Source organism: Idiotropiscis lumnitzeri, chromosome 4 (assembly GCF_059441095.1).
Source record: "Idiotropiscis lumnitzeri isolate Australia: NSW breed Sydney's pygmy pipehorse chromosome 4, RoL_Ilum_1.0, whole genome shotgun sequence".
Classification (NCBI taxonomy): domain Eukaryota; kingdom Metazoa; phylum Chordata; class Actinopteri; order Syngnathiformes; family Syngnathidae; genus Idiotropiscis; species Idiotropiscis lumnitzeri.
Genome location: NC_142394.1, coordinates 18,528,734 through 18,543,471, shown reverse-complemented (window position 1 = coordinate 18,543,471; position 14,738 = coordinate 18,528,734). Strand labels below are relative to the sequence as shown.

The 14,738-nt window shown below is 42.3% G+C and overlaps 1 protein-coding gene across 1 annotated transcript in view; it reads right to left on the bottom strand.

Moving 5' to 3' along the window:
- Positions 1–12,323, bottom strand: part of nexmifb (neurite extension and migration factor b) — a 75,089-nt gene extending 62,766 nt beyond the window's left edge. Inside the window, exon 1 of the mRNA XM_088294217.1 lies at positions 11,659–12,323. The gene's annotated coding sequence lies outside the window, so the exon portion shown is untranslated. The remainder of the gene's footprint in view (positions 1–11,658) is intronic.
- Positions 12,324–14,738: the final 2,415 nt, after the last annotated feature.

Genomic DNA, 14,738 nt, shown 5'->3' with positions numbered 1-14,738 from the left:
GAGCCACGTTCATCGCGGTCCGACAACCACAGCCTTGCACTGACCTGTCACCTATAGGAGCTTTGCTTAAACTAAGGTAGAATTTCCAAGATGGGAAAAGAAAAAAAATGCCATCTTAAAAAATAACAAACAGAAGCACAGTGAGATTAGCAACGTTTCTGCTTGACAGTTATTTTTATAAACACTTTATGATTTTTAATTGATTGTACATTTAAAAACAAAAAACAAAGTTCTAACAGACACATTTAGTATTATAGTCACATTATAACAAATATGTCAACATCACAGCAGTAGCTAACGTGGGCTTGATGACACTGTTAATGCTAGCTTAATTTTGCTAGCATGGCTATTTTGTTTGAGGCTGGACAGTGTTCTCTGGGACTATTTATCACATCTATGCACTTCCATAATTGAATGGATTTAAAATGGCCATGTCAGGAAGGGGAATAGCGTTGATAAAAAAAATTGAGGGAAAGAGGTAGATACTACAGAACTGAGGCTATATTCAAATCTTGATAGCAGTATTAATACTGTAAACCCCCCTTTTGAGACATGTGTCTCAATACTCATCAATGTAGTGTGTTTGCTAATTTTTGACAATCTATTGCACAGTATGATATCATTCTAAAAAGTCCAATATCCATTGTCTGTAAATGAGCGCCCTCCCACATAAAAAATGTATGTTGCCATGCTTGTCAGATGATTTTGTCGAATAGCGATACTGCCTGCGTAGTGGTTAGCGTTTGTGAAGATAGCGTTTGTTACAGCTAATTCCGTGTCAGGTCATAGAGCTCCTGAGGACTCCAGCACTTCTGGAATCAACAGTCAGCACAGGGTGCTCCTCTCAGCAATGGCTGGCCCGCAATTGCACAATGCACCAAGATACCACAGCCCGCCTCTCCAGAGGCCTCATCACTGGAACCGAAACACTGCAGCGGCATGCATCTTTGATAGTGGGTTTAAAACCTATTAGATCAGATGGCTGTAGAGTATGCATGCAGACAGTACACAAGCTCTCCCCTGTCAAAGATTTTCCCTCGGCGGGATTACTTGCATAAATAAACCATCAACAAATCCTAAATAAAGCACACGATGGGGGAGAAACGTGCGAGATGGAAAAGCATCGTATCCACACCTCTGAGACAGATCTCAAAGAAACAGTTTATACAAAGCATCATTTGAATATAAAAGGAAAATAGCTCTTGTTGTGATGCAGCTCAAAGTATTTAGCCAAGCATAACAGAAACATTGTCCCAAAGCAGTGATTGGAAGTGCAACAAAGATACACCTGCTGAAAAGGAGCGGAAGGGCCTATAGGCAATGTCTGCTCTTGCTGTTTATAAGCGCTAGTAATCTGAGGACAGTATTTTATTTTTATTTTTTTTTTACTTTCGTATTCTGCATGAGTTTTGTCAACCGTACTAATGATGTAAGGCAGTGATGCGTAAAGTGTTGGACATCAAGCGGTATGGAAAAGCATCACTGCTTGAGTACAGTCCAGTTATATTCAAGTTTTTAGTTCAGAGTATTAGCTTTTTTTGGACTTTTTAAACTTGTATTTTGGTAGAACTACTAAGATTTATTTTGATGTTGGTCATGATGATGGTACTTTGTGGGATAAATATTTTCATAGGTGGTAATTGGTGGAAAAGGTTTGAGAACCTTTGAGAGCAATTGTAAATATGATTGAACATGGCATAAGTTTAATTAAAAATTCATTAGCACTGAAATTGCATTATCATTAAGACAATAATTTGTTCTTAGTCGCAATACTAGTAGTAGTATAAATGTTTGATGGATTTGAGATCACCAATGTAACCAATTACATCCAAATCAAAAATATAAGAGTATAATAATAATAAAATAAAACATAGCGTTTGTAATTTTATCACTGAATCACAAATTAAAAAAAAAAAAAGACTTGATTTGTTGTTGCTTGACACTTGTACCACACTTATGTTAAAATGTTCTAAAAATGTTGGAATGATTTCAAATGAAAAATTGAAAAGGTTTCATGAAGGCAAGTAACCGATTCATTCTGTGAACAAGGAGGTCAACCAGGGCGTCGAAAAGCATTTTCAGAGAAGAAATTGCTTTGTTCCAGCAGTTTCATTTTGTTTTTAACGGGGCTTGAAAGAGTGATTTTTATCATTATCTGCTGTGTTATGGTCAATTAGGTGTCAAACAAATTACACTTCTCTTACCACCCAACGTGATTTCATCTACTCAGAATAGCTCAGGTGAAATAAGACAAACAAAAGCTGTAGTCCAATATTTATTTATCTGGTCAGACGGGATAAGTAAAACCATGCAAATGTTTAACATAAAAAATATCTAATAACGAAACACTCAGCTAAATTAGACTTTTTTTTCTCAAAACATATCTCTCTGCTGTGAGTCACCACTTCTGGAATGAAACAGAGGCCTGAGTGTTATTTCGATTTTCAGTGTAGCGGTATACAAGGTATTACCAATGAATCTCTGAGGCTTTGTGCGACTAAATGATGAATTAGCTCTTTTATCAGCTGCGGCTACACTGAGGTGCATATTTGAGTCCCTCTGGAGAGCATTTTACAGGCTCAGCACTGACGTATGTGGGCTGAATTGTGACAGTGGAGCTGAATGATGACTTGGGGAAGTGACTTCGAAGAGCACTGACACATGGTGAGCTGAGAAACGTCTATTTGCTCATGGCGGGGCTTCCATACGTCGCCCGGTGCTGCTGTCGGAGGCAAGCCCAAAATAAATGAGGGGGAGGGATCCTGGTTCTGCTTGTTTTTTGACACTACAATTAGCCACTTGTTAAAGTCTGCATTTAATGCAGCGCTGGACAAAAGTCCAACACTACCACCAGCTTGGTAGTTTTAATGATCATTTTACGGCATTAGGATTGTAGGATACGTGCAATTAAATACCACACCGATTTCTCACTGAACATTGTAGAGAGGGAGTATGCGGGCCCAGGAATAGCATAGAAAATTTGGGTGCGGATACAAGAGGCAAGGGCGTTGCATCTCTCCAATAATATAAAAGACGATCGATATGCATCCCGATGCAAAGGATGACATACCTGTCAAAAGTGGTTCAAGTGGAACAATTTGATTAGGAGTGTAAACTGCACGTGTGAGCAAATTCCCACCTCTCTCGCCCTCTCAGCACACACGATATGACGATATACATACAGATCTTAAGGCACCAGTGTCCCTGAAAAGTACATTGGGATTCACAATTGGACACTTATGATCAGTAAATCCAACATAATTCACGGTGGCAAGTCCAAGCAGGCAAACAAACAAACAAACAAGCAGCTGTACATCCTAGATGTCACTGTGCACACTCTCATCCAGAACGCTTGTGGAATGAGAAGTCCTAATTATTATTTCCATTGTGCCACGTTTCTGTGACAAGGACCACTTGCTGGGAATGATTATAATTATTAGCCTTAGTAGAATAGTTGTCATGCTGTTGTGCCATCAGCAGAAACATCCAACAGATCGGGTCAAATCCATCTTGAAAATTCATGCATGCCATTCAGTTTAGTGTTGAGATATTCCAGAACAGTTCTCATTTAATTTGGATTTTTTTTTGCCTCTGGCGTGGTCGAGGAAACGCAACGGAAAGCACTATTGGCCAGACTGACGGTATCTGACGGGTGGGCTCTTGCATTCCCCCCAACAGGCTTTTGTCATGCTTTTCTTTGACAACTACGATAAAAGCTTTTCACATCAATTATCCTGAATGTTTGTTTCAGGCACAAGTGGTGCTGCAATCTTTCCTAAATGAAAACAGCAGCACGGCTAAACGAATTACAGCAAATCTTTGACTGAATGCTGCATCGCCATAAATATTAATAATGGTTCATCTGGCGTATGATCCGGTCGTTTTTTGGGGGGGGGTTTTTGCATGCAGATTCACAACATTGTTTGGAGAAGCAAACGAGGCTGTCTTGAAATGCTGGTAATTACGTACAGCAGCTTCTTTTCTGAGGCATCGGTGCCTTGTTAAGTGGTGAACAGACAAAACAACATTTAGAAAAAAAAAAAAAAGATGAGAAAGAGCAAAGGAGTTTCTCTCCCATTAGAAACACTACCGTCTATCTCACCACGGTTTGTTTGTTCCTGACGCACCCCGAACCCCCCCAACCAGCCTTTATTGCTATTCCTCGTGTCTCTGTACTTTCTCAGTCCATCCTTTCCTCTCATCTTCCCACCATCCAGCCATTCCTCTGCAGCTCCTATTTATTCCTCTATCCTGGTGCATGCTATTCCGATTCCTCATCATCAACGCCCTCCTCCCTTTCCGGCCACCAAATTAAAGATAAGACTAATGAAGATGGCTTATTATTCCGCTATCCTCGCAGTATACATGTCCAGCATATAACACCTCCGGCTTCAACAGGAGGAATTTTAAAAATGGAAAAAAACAAGCTCAAATTAGACAGGGGGCGATGAATCTATTAGTGTTATTATATGAGGAAAAAAACAGAGCTGTTATTGCCACTGCGTGTGCCATTACAAAGAGAACAATACAAGGGAGCATACTGCGAAACCAATTAAAATCCAGCCCCGTCACATTGCTTCCTCCCTCCCGAGTCATGTTGTGAATATGATGCTTTCACACCATTCATGTCGGTGCACCTGTGTCCGCCGCATTAAAACCTCCGCCGCTGCAGGCTCCCTCTCAAATTTCCCAGGATCACATCTCACTGTCTGCTTCGAGAATCCCAGGAGTTGACATACGGGGGGGCGGGGGTGCGTGCCCAACATTGGAGTGGGGGGGATTTCACATTATCTATCCATCTGCAATACGAGGGTCTGATGTGGAAGCAGGAAATGAGGTATGCACGTCAAGCCTTGCGTGCGCGTGGTCCCAGTGGCCACCAGCCCACATACTGAGCTCAAGTAGGCAATGCGGAAAGTGGTTTAATAGAGTCCGCATTAATTGGACTTTTGTGCGTTGATGGCAGAAAGCCGAATGCATTACTTGGACTAACCATGCACAACTAATTCATCAACAAAGAGATGACACGCAACTTTCACGTTTTTTCTAACATTAAATCCTGAAAGGGCCTCAGTGTTTAGAAGCAGGAGGGCCACCTCGGTGTGTGTGTGTATTTGTCACATTCGATACCTTCATCTCCACAATGTGTCTCATTAATTCTTGTGTTATTCTGTTCTCTTGTGTTATGTTGGTCTTCAATCATGTACCAGTTTTCCTAATGGGATGAATAAAGTACTGTACACAAAACTAATAATTAAATAGAATTGGGCTGGGGAATTCATCAAAATTTATTCGTCAACAAATTCAAAAGCAAACATTTAAGGATGCCACAATTTAGCCATCTCTCTATAATCCATCCATCCATGAGTCACAAAAAGCTCAGAGAGGTTTATGCTGTTACACAGATGGCCAGCCGTAAAGTTAACTGCCTTTTGAACCTAAGGGGGATGAGTCAGTCAGCCAAACCAATCAGTTTTGCAATGTTTATAATGTGTAATGCCTCACGCAGCCCACTTGTTAACATTTGTAATTGTCACACAAGTGTGAGAAGTGGAATTAAATTTGGTGTGTCCTCCTCATCTGATATTCTTCTACAACATCCTTTGTAAAGGCTGGTCCCTCAAAGTTGCCAAAAAATTAAATAAAAAGCACCCAAAAAAGCAAAACAAGCACACTGAGATAATCTGCTGAAGTTTTGTGCAACCGTTACCGGAACATCCTCGGGGGAATTACATTTCATACATTTCACCAGAGACGTAAATTGAAAAAATAAATCTGATTAGGACTTTCAAACCCACCATGTAAATTCAGCCTCAAAAAAAGAAAAAAATTATGTATGGTGGTTAGCACATCTGCCTCATAATTTTGGATTGTTCCAGACATGACAGAGCACAGATTGTCTATCTGTCCAGCGTCCCTCCCCCAGCAACTGCTTAGCTGACGTGGGCTTCACTGCTCACTCAAGGCCGGGTGAACACACAGTATCAGATTTCTGTACATGTTGATATCCAATATCTATCTGACTAATGCTCATTTGGATTTTGGTGAGCTGGAGCCTATTCTCGCTAACTTTATGCGAGAGGTAGAGTACAGGCGATAGACAACTACTCTGTGAGGCTGATAGCCTTGTTCCACAATAGGGCTGAACAATTTAGAAAAATAATCTATCGTGATCCTTTTCACTTTAATATTGCGATTGCGATTTAACATGCAATTATTTTTTTTCAAGGTCCTCTTCCCATTCCACCCCCAAATTATCCTTGGAAAATATAAAAAAATAATTATTACACACCATGAAAACAATTTGATTATCTACTTTGATTAGAGCTTTTAACTTACGAAAACAATTTGACTTGCAGAGCCCTATTTTAGTGCGCAGTGCAAGACAAGTGCAAACTGTGCACATGGATGGAGTTTTATAATTTCATATTTTTAGACAGGCGCAGTTAGAGTTTGGTTTAGTTAACAGTTTGCGCTGTTGTGGGACTGAACACTGCCAACTTGATTCCTGGGTTGAGGCACGCTGTCAACATGGCGGAAGTATAACGGACTCGCTTGATGGAGCCCATGCAGGAGATCGGTGCGCCCAACGTATGTTTAAAAGAAATTGCAAGAAGCGCTCCATCTTCTTTCACCATATTTTAAGTTGCACCGGGGGTGTAATGATAAATGCCCTCGGTCTGTTGGAATGCCCAACGAGGTGCAGTGCGGTCTGTGAAATTCACAAACCAAAAAATAAATTAGACTTGCCCCGGCGTGGAAATGAAGTTGCACCAGATTTAACACAGAGCGCACATGCACCTGTTTACCAAAACATTGCCGGCAGTCTTTTAAGCAATCACCATGACAGCGTCACAAAATTCTATTAAAGAAGCAGTGTAAACAGTTTTATCAGTTCAACTTCAGTTTTTAAGCACCGAATTACCTAGATACTATATACATATATATATATATATATATATATATATATATATATAAATAAATTGAACTACATCGTGACATCGAATGAATTTGATTAATTGTTCAGACCTATTTCAAAATGTTGCCCCTATTTAGACCACTTCTACGCACACATATTTTCCAAGTTGAAAAGTGTATGCGCAGGGATGTATGTTTTGGGCCCCGCCACAAGCATGAGTGTATTTCCACAACTGGAGGGGTGGGGGTAGAGCTGACAGCAAAAAAGAGCTCAACAGCGCCTCAGTCTCCCGAGGGCACGCTGCAGCTCTCGCTATGCTTGCGGCTATGAAAAGCAATCAGGGCCCGGCCCGCTCCCCTGCTCTTACCTCTGCCTTTAATTACAGAAAACCCGCATCGCAGAGAGAGACTAGAGCTGCTGGGCCTCAGCGCGGCATGTCACAACCCAAACGCAGCGGGACTCTGCATACATTGTTACTGACCGAAACCGCCCCGATGGGATCAAGGTGCTTCTAGAGCAGAAAGATGAGAATAGGAAATAAATGATTCTAGACATAAAGCTCAGTGGGACGCCATGGAGGCAAGAAAAAAGATGAGTTGTCATTCATACCAGGTCCTTTCCAAGTAACACCATGCAACATCTTATTCCTTGATTCTGATTTATGGTGATAAGGATGTGCGAGGTGTAAAATATCAATAAGAGGCATGATCCTCACGTGAGAAGAATGGCTGGCAGCGTTGATGAGGTTCAGTTGCTTCTCTATGGACTGACGAGTGCTAGTAGAAGCTCGTGCATGCGCCCAAGGCTGGAAAGCAGGAAGCGCCAACGAGCACACATCAGCCCGGGAAGATAAGAGAGAGACTATGTACACAAGCTGCTGCTTTTATGGCTGCAACATAATGCTCGAGCGGCATTTTAAAACACATTTCAGGCGAAGCTGCTGGCGGAAAGATGGGGCTGAATTGTGTCACTGGGCTAAACTTCCCACACCAAATTACACTCAAATGAAAACAGAATGTACTTTGTAAGTTACAGGTCACAACCAGGGTGAGGTAAATGGCAAGTACCCAACTTTCTGTGAGGGTGCTGCCACACTAACCTCATATTGGTCCATTTTAATCAAACCCTATTTGGTGCAGTCTGTTTGGTCAGGTGGAAGTGTCGTAGTCCGCACGTGATGTACGAATCATTTTCCCTGCGCGCCATAATAATGCTTGGGCGTACAGCGAGTGTGTAAACAGACGATACCGCTGCTTTTCCACTGTATCGTACTGACTTTGACTCGGCTCAGTTTTACTCATTGAACGTGCAGGCAATCGGTTTTCCAGCTTAAAATAGCACCCGTACTTAATTATTGCCATGTGGCGGTTCAATTTCATTTGAAGACACGGAGGGCAGCAAATCACGGAGAAATGCAAAGTACAGATTTTGGTACATAATACCGAAATATCTTGAAATGTTCCGATGACACAGCAATGACCACTCGGCTTAATCAATGAGTATCCAGCGATGTTTTATGTCATCCACAAGGTGTCACCGTGTAATACCTGAAACCCCGGATGACCGAGTGCTAGAACGAATACAGCACCATATCTTGTCGTACCAGGTTTGCCAAGGGAAAAGCGTCAACGGCGTGTCTAGAAATGGTGAGCCGAGCGGTAATTTTACAGTGGAAGAATATGTCGTCAGGTGGCACAAGGGCTGATGAAACCAAGGTCGAACTTTTTTTGTTGTGAATCCAAAAGGTATGTTTGGCGCAAATACAACATTCCTCATCAAGCAAATAACACCGTGCAAAATCGTGTTATGCACACTTCCAAATACAATTCAGTGTCAGTGCAAAACCTTCACGCTATTGTTAGAATGCACAAAAAAGCAGAATTTTATTTGGAGTTAATCAGAGGCACTTAAAATGGTGGCCATTGTGCGCTGACTCTCATTTTACACGCGTTTGAATGTGCCTGGTTCATTCTGAACACACCCAATGGGTATCTGAAGTCATCTGAACCTCAATATGACATCAAATGAAAGATTTTGAGGCACGGTGGACAACTAATTAACACGATGGCCTCACAATAAAAAGGTGCAAGGTTCGATTCTGGCTGCAGCCCTCCTATGTGGAGTTTGAACGTTCTCCCCGAGGCTGTGCGGGTTTTCTCCGGGTACTCCGGTTTCCTCCCACAATCCAAAGACGTTGATTGAACACTCGAAATTGTCACTCAGTGTGATGTGGATGTATATGGTTGTTGCGTCTATGTGTGCCCAGTGATTGGCTAGCAATCCAGGGTGTACCCCAGCTACTGCAGAAAGACAACTGGGATGGGCTCCAGCATGCCCGCGACCCCCGTGAGGAAAAGCGGCTTAGATAATTGATTGGATAAAAGATTTTGATGTCCTATTGATGTTGAATTGACATCAGATGCCCCCCAGGGCAGTCAGATCCCTTTGATAAGCAGGTGTGTAAACTTCTGCAACATCATTTCTGTCCTTTATTAGTTACTACCCCTCTCAAAAATATATATTGAAAAAAAAAAATCTAATGATTTGTATACGTTTATGGTCACATAAATGGTGAGTTGGAAATGATTTATTAAGGCCTCATTTTTATTGACATCACATAAACCTGACACTTGAACAGGGATGTGTAGACTTTTTAAATCCACTGTAACTGAAGACTCAAAAATGTCCATATGTGTGACTGTCAGTGTGAATGATTATTTCTTTAATGCATCATTCTTAGTAACTGTTGATGGGTAGCAACACTGAGTTTGTAAATGGGTTCCAATTCTGGTCAGGGCAAACGTACCAACCATGGAATGTGTGTCGCATCAGGAAGGGCATTCGATGTAAAGACCAGACAAAACATATGACGTGAGTGACTTGCAGCGGCAAACTCTGACCAGGGAAAGTTGCTTCTTAGAAAATTTTGGTAAATTTGTATTATTTTTAAGCGTAGCTAAATATACAGACTGATAATCTGCTAAGACATTTCTTGGTAGGTTTAACTCATCAGTGTGGGTTGTTTGTACCATTTCTCTGTAAGAAACACACATACCTTTTGCCTCAAACAGTAAATTAATTGGGAAAAACTTTGAGCTATAAATTACTGACATTTATGGCAACGGTATTAGCGCAAGCGAAAGTGTTTACATATACTCTATCTTTAAGTTGGGCTTCCATAAATGGGACAAAAGTGTTGTGAAATGGAGCAAGACAGTTTTCACATCAAACCTTATAGTTGAATTGCCCAACTTAAAATGTTAGCAATGTTTGTTGCCTTGAATACTCGAGTACACCCAACATGTTTTACAGTGTTGTTGGGTCACATCCTCAACCCAATGCAATGGGTATAAATAACCCAGCATTGGCTCAGTCCCATTTGGAACCAGCCCCGGATTAGCTACTTCACTCACTCAGGGCTACTTTTGACCCCGCATTTTTAACAGTGTGGCTTTACTGCTAATGTATCACTTCCTACTGCAACAAACCTTCTTCCTGTTTACATTCATGCGACCAATAAGAAAAGAGAACACGTGCATTGTGGTGACACATTTCGGTTCAACTCGTTTCCACATCGAGGATCGGCAAACAAGGCCAGGCCGAGGAGCCCCAGACACAATCCCTCCCAACCCAACCACCACTACAAGCACACGTCACATAGCCCGGGGCCCGATAGCGCACACGCTGCCGTCACACATGGTAATGACACCCACATCAATGTGTCAACTCAATTTAACCCTCTTATAGGCTCTCTTTGACTCAATCAATGCATGGTCTTCCATCTGGTTTTCACTGCTGTCTTCACATTAGGGCAGGAGGACCCGCAAAGGGCGCTGATAAGCATTTCACCACCAGCGCCTAACTGCAGCTGCATTCATAAGAATTCAACTGGTCAAAAAACGTCGAGCGAGAATGCGCTCCCAGTACAGGTCCAGAATGCGACACATTCACAACAACGACGTCAACACTTTTCTGTCTCTTTAAAAGCCCAAGTGTCTTGGAAAGCAACGCCACATTGTCCAAATTGCTTTTTGCAGCATGGCCGACCGTGCACGGGACGCCCAGTGAACATGCGTCCAGAAGCGAGTGATTCACTGGGCCGACAGTGAAGGCATTCACACACGGTGCACCTGTGTACACCACTGCCACCATGCGTGTGGAGGGGGGTGGTGGTAGGGGTGGGGGGGGGTCGTCGCGGTGAGGTTCACTCAAAAGAAGAATAATTACAATGAGGATTTATGTTTGGAATCCTTTTGGAAGAGGGAGGGGCCTCTGCTTAGGAAGGTGTGTTAACCCACATTGGGGGTTCAATATCTCATTCATGAATCATTCATTACTGGGGACTATTTGTGTCTTGTTCGTTTAGGGAGTATATAGGGAGGGGGTGGGGGGTTTATCGGAGGAGAGTTGGGTGTAGGGGGGGTCAAATTTAAAATGGCTCACACTAAATACACAACACCGGGATTCCAAAGGAGGTGATATGAGTGTGTATTTTTCTATATTTTGTTTGCAGGAAAGAGGTAATGGCTGGATAAATGTGAGCAGGCTATACGACAGCTGTCCCAAGAAGGCTGCTACAACACCGCATGCAAATAAAATGTCTGATGGGGTGGTGGGGTGGGAGGGTGAAAGCATGGATGGCCTTTCAATCGGTGTTTAAATCAAGCACCCCAATTCAAAAACACATCACGCCAACGTTAATAGCGACGGTGATGAGAATAGAACGATTCATTGCCTACCTCCGGAGCGTCTGCGCCCCAAAAAACTGCGTCTTTCCCCACACGTCGCAATCGGATCCTCCGCAAGAGCTTCGGGCGGAATGTGAGAAGGTGCGTCTTCTTTCCTCCCAAATGCAAACACGTCCCCCCTGCATGTCCCCCACCCACCAGCCCCGTCCAGCCAGCCTGCTTTGCTTGCTCCACCAGCCAGCAGCTGCAGCAGCAGAACCAGAACCAGGAGGAGCAGCAGCAGCAGCAGCAGCAGCAGCAGCAGCCCGGGCCTCCGCTTAGCAGGTGGACGCGCCTCTCAGTGATGGAGACACGGCGACTCTCCTCTGCCGCGCCGCTCCATGTTACGCCGCGATTCGTATTCCAGGAAGAGGCGCTCACAAGGCGGCCCGGCGCGTCCCAGCTCCCGCCCGCCTCCTTTTCGCCTAGCGTTTAGGAGATGCTTGATGTTGCCATTGTCACGGTTCTTTTTTTTTTCTTCTCCCCTCTTCTTTTTTTTTTTTGCAGCTGGACCTCTCCCCCTCCTAGCAGGCTGCTCACCCCTCCTTTTCCTCTTCGAGCCTTCTGGATCCGACCTATGAGCGCGCACAGGCGGCCGACGCAGGGCCACGCACCGCCCGACGGAGACGAGGAGCAAATCAGGTGTAGGCCACTCCGGATAGGACTGTATCATAACAGGGCGACTGCAAGCACATGAATAGTCATGAATAATGAATAGGCTGCTAGTGTGTGCTGCCACGGCTGCACGTCGTGATAGGCTCACTTGTATACACTCTCTGGGAAAAGCTGTTACTTATTTGCGCATGCAAAATAACCCGTTGAATCAAATGAGATGCCAAACAAGAGATGTATAGAACATAATTTTCTGTATAATATGTTCTATGCGACTCTCAATTGTCTCCGAGTGTGATTATAAATGTCAACTATTTGGTCATGTTCTGTAAAGCGCTTTGTTACAGCTGCATCTGTTGTGAAGATGGATTGTAGTGTATTGAAAGATTGTCTTAGTGTGCCCTGCGATTGGCTGGCAACCAGGTCAGAGTGGTACCCTGCCTACTGCCTGAAGACAGGTGGGATAGGCTCCAGAATGCCCGCGACCCTTGTGAGGGTAAACTGCTCGGACAATGAATATGTTCTCCGCGGCACCCCTATAGTCTAAACACGGTATTCTGATTATTGTATTTGTGGAATAAGAACTTAGTAGCAATATCCACCTGCTTTTCATCCATTCAGGGGGTGGCCATTTTGCTTCTTGCTGTCGACTGGAAATGACATCACATTGTCTAAGGGCTCAGTTTGCAAATGTCACATGACCAAACTCAGAAAACAGCCGTGATTGGCCCAATCCCAATATTACACCCGATAGTCCTATTTGTGGCACCTGGACAATCTACGGCACATGCGCGGAAGGTTGCTAAGTATTGCAAATACACTGGGACAAAATACGCAAGTGACTTTAAAAATGCGTACGTGAATTTAACCATTGATAAAATTCAACTAAGACGATGTTTTGATGTTGCAATGTTTTGATATTTACTCTGCATGAGATCTTTTTTTTTTTCATCACAATCCAAACGTCAGTGTCCTAGTCAACTCTGCAATGAATTATGGGTAATATATGTCAAACAAGGCTGCAAAAGTGGGCGACAGAGAACTTTGAAGAATTGGGACACGCGACACATTTGCAGCCTCAGCGGGAATGCGCAGTTGAGGGGCACAAGGGTGCAAGTGTGGGTATTGGGATTGGGCCATTGATTGTTACCTGACCCCTGAGCAGTTATGATGTCATTGTCCGTTGACAGCAAGTGGTAAAATGGCCACCAATCGCAATGGATAAAACATGGCGGATTTTGCTGGTAAATTTATATTCAACAGACGCAATATTAATTTGAATGCCATGATAGAAAATATCATTGAAAAGACAATTTTGGATTTGACTTCCACTTCAAGTTCTTTGTACTTTGAATTAGTACTTTTATGCACATAGTCACATGTTTATCGGTATGTTTAGCCGGAAACACCCCTAAAGAGAATGAAAGCTCCCCTCAAATTTTTATCTATCTATCTCTATATATATATATATATATATATATATATATATATATATATATATATATATATATATATATATATATATATATTTGCGTGTAAACTCTTTACTGTCCGATTTTTAGCAATCTTGACAGTATTCAGTTGATTATTTTAGCATTTTTATGTCACATTAATCAGTTTATTATTTTATCATATTATGTCTATCCTCACATTCAGAACGACACAGACACTTAACGTAAAGCAGTGGACTTTTCATTACTATGAATTAACTACATGATTTGTGATTTGCTCCATTTCACGATGTGAGGCAGAGAAGAACGAGGAGGGGCTCCGTTTCTAGAAAAAGTGCCATCCAATTTTTTAATCACTTCAGAAACATGCATACTGTCAATGTGTTGGTTGAGGAGCACTGTATCAAAAGATGAAGACACAATTACAATTATATTCCTATTCTCCTGAGCTGTTGCTTATCATTTAAATAACCATCATGGATAGATTTTTTTTTCAAACGCAATCATCAAGAGGAATTACAATTCATTTACAAAGAACACATTGAGCTTGCTTATTTTGCTGAGTGAAAAATATCTACTTCATTAGATAATAAAAATGTCATCTCTTTAGATACATGTTAAATATCGCAATATCACGATAGTCAACATCCAAATTGCATACCAAGTTTTTCCAATTTCAAGCAGCCCAAATCGAAAGACAGACAGATAGTCAGATGGACAGAGAGACAGATAGATAGATAGATAGATTTATTGCAACTAATAATGAGACTTCATAACTCTCCAGGCATGAGAAATTGTAAAGGCCTCCAATGACTTGGATATTTTCAGCTCTTTGACAAACACTAAATCAAATATAAGCGTACACAATGGTGCTTCTCTTAATTGAACTTGTCTTTTCTCAGTGTATGCACGCTGGCAAATACAATTTATTTTTCTCTCTGACACAAACATGCCTTTCAAATTACTTTAGAAATAGCTGCGGAACCTTTGCTTGCTTCACACTTAACTGCAAGGGGGAAAAAAAACCAA